The 5,712-nt window shown below is 38.2% G+C and overlaps 1 non-coding gene across 1 annotated transcript; it reads right to left on the bottom strand.

The window, feature by feature from the left end:
* Window positions 1-4,445: 4,445 nt before the first annotated feature.
* Window positions 4,446-4,663, bottom strand: LOC112424431 (small nucleolar RNA U3). The gene has a single exon (XR_003015174.2). It is a non-coding gene; the product is annotated as a small nucleolar RNA U3 (small nucleolar RNA).
* Between the last annotated feature and the right edge of the window lie 1,049 nt (window positions 4,664-5,712).

Raw genomic sequence — 5,712 nt, forward strand, 5'->3', positions numbered from 1 at the left:
TCCATATAACATATGGGTGAAATTTGGGTCAGACCTTTTATCTCTAAACATGAAGGGGAAGGGGAAAATGTTTGTTCTTCCCAGTCACCACTTTTCAAATGGTATCATTATCATGGCCAGAGAATAAATAATGGGACTTCTAATAGAATCCTGAGTACTGGCCCAAGTTTTTAGAGATGGCATTTCACGTGCTTTCTTGGAGGACACAGAGTTAGTACCTCTGAGACATGATCAATTATAAAGGGCCAGGGTTAGAGTTACGTAACAGGCCAGCCTACAGGAAAAACTTTATAAAATAGGGGGATGGAAAAAAATGTGCTGTGCCATTGCATAATAATCTTGTGAAAAACAAAATGCCTTATTCATTTTAATATAAACACTGGAAAAAAATGTTGAGTCTTCACTCTGTCTAATCACATGCAGGGCTTTGCAATAAAAGTGAGGCTGCTTTTCCCCACTAATAAGCACAAAATCAGTCTTCAAAAGCAACATATTTTATTGCACCTATTCTTGGCTCTTCAACCTCCCAATTTATAAATGATTTTTTCCTAAGTTGGGTGGAGGGGTGGGGAAGAGCAGATCAGGACTCATTAGGTGTCTATAGCTTTCTGAGCTATGTGTCATGGGGCTGTGTTCAAAGTCCTTCCCAGTTCAATAGTAGCATCTATGCTCTCGGGGCCTTTATCCTCAGGCCCAGAAAGGTTAATTTGGGGGTTTATTCATGCAGGGTGTATGCACACAAAAAGGTATGGCAAAAAAGTTTCTTGATGCAACTCTGCTTTGGATAAGCTCTGACCCTTGGCAAAATGGTTATCCATGCTTATTTTAGGCCCAACCAAGCCCATCATTCCTTGATCATCTCTGGGATATTTCATACCTGCCTACACATAAAATCTCATCCTTAAATTTTATTTCCCCATCCAAATACCCAAACAATATCCTGTCTCTTCTTCCTTTATGCTGAAAGAGCTCTTGCATTTAGCCTACTTCTTGTTCTAAAATGTTTTTAAGGTGAATTCTTCCAAGAAACATTTCTTAGCACCCCTCCCATAGGCCTTGCCTTCCAATATAGATCTAGATGTTTCTCTTCAGGATTATCTTGATACACCTTGCTTTATCTGTCATCATCTACTTACATGGCTTTCTTACCCCATTCTCAGAATGCTCAAGGATAGGGAACAGGTATACTTTGGTTCTGTATCTGCATCAGGTGGCACAGTGCTTGGCCCAGAGAAAGGGCTCAGACAGCCATGCCTTAAATCAAACTAAGTGCTGCTTTACCTGATATCATGAAATAAGAGGGAGCAGTAATAAGATAATTAGGAAAACGCCCCCAGTAGAGTAGATTTTGAGAAGTAGCTGTATTCAAAGAGCCTAAAAGCAAAAAATATGGAGGCCGTAAATTGCAGCAGAACTGCAATCAGAGATAAAGAGCTTGAATCTGTGACCTGGACATATTTACCTTCAGTTTGTGTCCTTAGAGCCAACCATTGCCAGGATTATTTCCTCAGAGAGGTGTCTTCATTGAGTCATATTTATAACTTATTTACCTAAGTTGAGTTGTATTTCATGGGTAGTTTACCTAGTCCAGAGACTCTCAGTAACATTCAGGAAACACTATGTACCCATGATGAGCAGCAAGAAACAGCTGGCTTGATTGATAGAGCTGCTTATTTGCTGATCAGGAAGGCAGGTGGTACCGGGCCAGGACCTGCTATCATTATTATGGAAAAAGAAATAGCTTTGTTTCAGTAGAAGCTCTACTAGTCAAGGTGGTATTAAAAAATGAGGAATGAGGGCTTTTCTAAGATGAAGAATGTCAATGCAAATGGAGAGGAGGAATAGGAGTGTGAGGTTGGGGAAGAGAGAAAAATTACTTGATACCTATAAATTAGAATTGCATCTTAAAATAATAGCAAATACTTACGAAGTATTTACTCTGGGCCAAATAAGATATAAGGATGATCTTATTGAATCCTCACCACCACCCTATGATGTAGTTCTATTATAAACTTGTTTTATACATGAAAATAACAGGGCTTATGTAAGTGAAGTGACTTACCAAACATCACAGAATTGATAAGTGGCAGAAATGGGAATTTAAACTTAATTTGTTTGATTCAAAAGTTCAGTTTTTTCCTCTAATTAAAGGTACGATATACATGAAGTAAAAGGCACAAATCTGAAGGGTACAGCTGTATGACATTTTACTTATATATGTAGCTACATGATCACCACCCTGGGTCAAAATATAGAACACTTACAACATCGCAGCAAGTTCCATCGCACTCCTTCCCCATCAATACTGCCTGCCCTCCACACACACATACACACACAAACAGATAATCACTGTTCTGACTTACATCACCATCTGTCAGTGGCTCTCACATTGTAGATCCCGAACCAATAGCATCAGCATTATCTGGGAACTTATTAGAAACACAAATTCTCTTTGTTATTTACCCATTAGTCATTCAGGAGCAGGTTGTTCAGTTTCCATGTAGTTGTGCAGTTTTGAGTGAGTTTCTTAATCCTGAGTTCTAATTTGACTGCACTGTGGTCTGAGAGACAGTTTGTTGTGAACACTTGGACACAGGGCAGGGAACATCGCATACTGGGGCCTATCATGGGGTGGGGTCTGGGAGAGGGATAGCATTAGGAGAAATACCTAATGTAAATGACGAGTTAATGGGTGCAGCACACCAACATGGCACGTGCATAACTATATAACAAACCTGCACATTGTGCACATGTACCCTAGAACTTAAAGTATGTATATATATATATAAAAGATATCACCTAGCCCAATAATAGCCAAGAAAACTTATAATAATAATAATAAAGGGAACTTGGACTACCAGATGTTAAACAGTGTTAAATAATGTAAAACTAGAAAGAAAAGACAGATATATTAAAAAAAAAAAAATTCTCAGCTCCCACCCCAGAACAACTGAATAGGAAACTCTGTGAGCAGGGCCCAGAAAATTGTGTTTTAACAAGCTCTCCAGGTGAAACTGTTGCACAACTGAGTATGAGAACTGTTGCATAGAGCAGTTCTGCATGTTTTAGAATTTCATATACATCAGTAGAATGATATAATATGTACCTTTTTGTATCTGGCCTTTTTTCTCAGCAAAATGTGAAATTTATTCACATTGTTACATGTATTAAGTTGATGCAAAGCTGATTATTGTGTTTTCTGCCATTACTTTGGCAAAAACTGCACTTAACTTCCTTTTGCACCAACCTAAATATCAGTAATTGTTTTTTTTCTTTTTTTTTTTTTTTTTTTGAGGCAGAGTGTTATTCTGTCGCCAGGCTGGAGTGCAGTGGCGCATCTTGGCTCACTGCAACCTCGGACTCCCTGGTTCAAGTGATTCTCTCGCCTCAGCCTCCAGAGTAACTGGGATTACAGGCACGCGCCACCACGCCCAGCTAATTTTTTTCTTTTTTTTCTTTTTCTTTTTTTTTTTTTTTTAGTAGACACGGGATTTCAACATGTTGGCCAGGATGGTCTCGATCTCCTGACCTTGTGATCTGCCCACCTCGGCCTTCCAAAGTGCTGGGATTACAGGTGTGAGCCACCGCGCCCAGCCAATTATTTCATTTTAAATTGCTGATTAGCAATCCATTGTATGAATATACAATGTTGTCTCTCTGAGAGATCATCAGTGGAACTTTTGTTAAGGGAAGTATGTTTTCTTACTTTTTTATTTATGGCAAATAAAATTGTGGAATCACAAAATTAAGGCCCAAGTTATGCAAGGGAACAGATCATTATGTCATAATTTCAGAAAGGCAATGCAGCCCTCACAACAAAATCTTTCTTACTTGCTTCCTAATGCCAGAAATTTATTTAATAGGGAGCCAAGACTTGTATTCCATAATAAGCATTAATATTTAAAAGGCATGTGTGTATTCCAAAAATAAAAAAAATTTAAAATTATACTGAAGTGTTAATGACCTATATTTTCCTGGCAGTAGAGTATGTATGCTATCATTTACTTATCCAAATCCTCAACTGACATTAATAATCAATCATGCTACTTTTATATTTTGATTTCCAATGGAATCTCAGGATTCCTCTCATCAAATTATCCCAGGCAGGAACTATCAATCCATCACAGCTGACATACCATCTCTGGCTTAATTCTGTGTGTGTGTGTGTGTGTGTGTGTGTGTGTGAGTGAGAGAGAGAGAGAGAGAGGGAGAGAGGGAGAGAGTGAGAGAGGGAGAGAGGGAGAGAGGAGGGAGGAGAGAAGAGAGAGATTTTGGTGGGGCTTAGAACTAGAGAGAGGGGATGTATGGATCAAAAGGAGAAGCAAAGTCACATTTTCTCCTGCAATTACATTTGAAAGCCTATGAGGTTTGGGTAGCCAGGATGCAGTAAATTCCTTTCTTTTTCTTTTATTTTTATTTTTTTACTTTTAATAACATAAACAGGAGCCACTCAGAATGCATCCTCTCCTCTTACTCTCTGAGAAAGAGAACAATCATCATCAATGGCAAATGGCAGTTGCATTGAGGCAACACACTGCCTAGGGCCGGCTTTATGCTCAGGAGAGAACACTGCACCTCCTCCTCATGGTTTCTGGTGCTCTACACATTCAGATTAACTTCTCTAGTAATAAGCTATAGAAATGATCCCTGAAAGTATAGCCTTAGTAAATTATTAGTTAACTGAAGCTATGAGATCAATGTAGTAACAACAAACAATGACAACAACAACTATTACTACTACTACTTTTACTGAGAGCTTTGTGTTGGGCTTTATGGCCAGTGATTCACCTGAATTGTCTCATTTAATCCTCAAAACCATTCCAGGCCAATATTATTATTCCCATTTTAAATATTAAAGTGATGTTTAGATGGGTACCCAAATCCACATGAAAGAACTGAGATCCAAATCCAGGTTATCTGATTTTATATCCCGAGTTCTTTGGAAACCATTACTCTTTACTGACCCTGAGATAACTGGATTTCTTTAAGGCTACATAGAAGCCCTTCCCAACCCTTATGAAAAGTGTCTGAGTCCACTTTCCTGCCCTAATAAGAATATAGCGACCACCACTGAAGATCTTAAGGTTATCATTCTTACCATCAGTGGTAACATGATAGAATGATTAATATAATAGAACTGTCAGTGGCATGGGTGTAAGAAATTAGGTATAGGTGATTCATCTCCCCCATGGTGTCTTCTCTCCTCTTTAGTTCTAAATACCGTATGGCTACAAAAACACGCACACTCAGAGTTAAATTTTGAATTATGTATGAAACTAAATGTATCAATAAATTTATCAAACATGTAACACATGTCTACTATGTACCATGTATTAGACTTAAAGCTCCAGGAGAGCAAAGACCCATCTTGTTCTCTTCGATATTCCCATCACCATACACCTGGGAAAATGTAGGTGCTCAACAAATATTTTTTGAATGGATGGAGGGATGAATGTATAAATGTATGCACAACTGCCATTATACTGAACTATGGCATAGGTGCTTGATGTCTAATGTTGGTAATTTGCCTAAAATGGTGGTGTTAGTACAGGGATCTTGTGCGATGGGTAAAAGTTTTATGTTTCTGCCTATTAGACATCTGCAATTACCGTGAACAATATGTAAGGAATAAACAAAATTTGGTTTTCTATGTGTATCTGATATTTTCCCCTGATAACTTAATGGTTAAGGTTTTATTTTCAACAGAAGCTT

The sequence above is a fragment of the Macaca nemestrina genome, chromosome X (assembly GCF_043159975.1).
Source record: "Macaca nemestrina isolate mMacNem1 chromosome X, mMacNem.hap1, whole genome shotgun sequence".
Lineage (NCBI taxonomy): Eukaryota > Metazoa > Chordata > Mammalia > Primates > Cercopithecidae > Macaca > Macaca nemestrina.